This window comes from Apaloderma vittatum, unplaced genomic scaffold (genome assembly GCF_000703405.1).
Source record: "Apaloderma vittatum isolate BGI_N311 unplaced genomic scaffold, ASM70340v1 scaffold25259, whole genome shotgun sequence".
Taxonomy (NCBI): domain Eukaryota; kingdom Metazoa; phylum Chordata; class Aves; order Trogoniformes; family Trogonidae; genus Apaloderma; species Apaloderma vittatum.
In genome coordinates, this window is record NW_009737522.1 from 1 (window position 1) to 1,279 (window position 1,279).

Genomic DNA, 1,279 nt, shown 5'->3' on the forward strand with positions numbered 1-1,279 from the left:
TTTTTTTTTTTTTTTGCATTCGTTTTCTAACCAGAAAACCCCAAGTCACTTGAGGCATAAAACCACAATCCATCAAAAAAAGAAAATAAAATTAACTTTCCATCTTCCACCCCAGCAGAATGTTTTCTGCATGTGCGTCAAGAAGTGAAACGCTGAAAATGTTTTATTGGTGTTGGCCGAGGATGCCTGATTTTTTTTTTTCCCCCTTATTTCAGCAAAAAGTTTAAATTCACAGTTGGAAAACACATTTCCCATGTGGCTTCACCATTTGGCTTCTTTGCCCTATGTTAAGAAAAATAAAAAACAAAGGCTGTGCCCACACCCTGGTCCTGCTCCCTCGCCGGGCCCCTTCGTTTCATTAATTAACACTACAAAGGGCGCTGCCCTAAAAGAAGAAATTGCCACATAACCCAAATTTCTCTGATTTTACAGGGATTTTATTTTCCTTTGCCCCTTGTCACCCCAACCTGGCCGTGGTCAAGGACGCTTTTTTGCTGGATGCCCTGCTGAGGCACCCGAAACATAAACAGCAGCCACTTTATTTGCATTGTTGGTTGGGTTTTTTTTTTTTAAATACGTACTTTTGCCTGCTGGAGCATTGCTAACTATGGTAATTTATGAGACCAGGGCTGTGTTTGGAACATATTTGGCAGCAATGGCGGGCTGAGCACAAAACATCTTCCATCTGGCTGGAGCCAGGGTGTACTTTTTAAAACTCAAGAGGCGTTTCCCCATTTGGCAATCCTTTTTTTTGTTGTTTTTTGGTTTTTTAAATGTATACATATATGGCTGTATGGTCGCAGGCAGCCGGGTGGGTTCCCAGCTGGAGGGAGGAAGAAAAGAAAACACCAGGCGAGCAGGAAGGGATAGGAGGAGGCAGAGAGCCAAGAGGGAACCCTGGGGGAAGGTTCCAGCACTGGGTGACGCTGTCGGGGGTGTGGGGACACACTGGGTGACGCTGTCAGGGGTGTGGGGACACGCCAGGTGTGCGGGTGGTAAGGAGCAGGTGAGAAAAGGCTGTGGATGAAGTGGTGGCACGTCCCTGATGGGACAAGCCCCACTCCTCTATTTCCAGAGCCTACAAGTTTTAGGGTTTTGCCTGGAGGCCGTGTATGTTAATGGCCAAGGTGACCTTCAGAAGCCGAGTGTAGCCTTTTCCTCCTTCCTCTCGTTGTACCCTTTTCCTCCTTCCTCTCTTTGCAGAATCATAGAATTATAGAATCCTAGACTGGCCTAGGCTGGAAGGGACCTTAGAGATCATCTGGTCCAACCTCCCTGT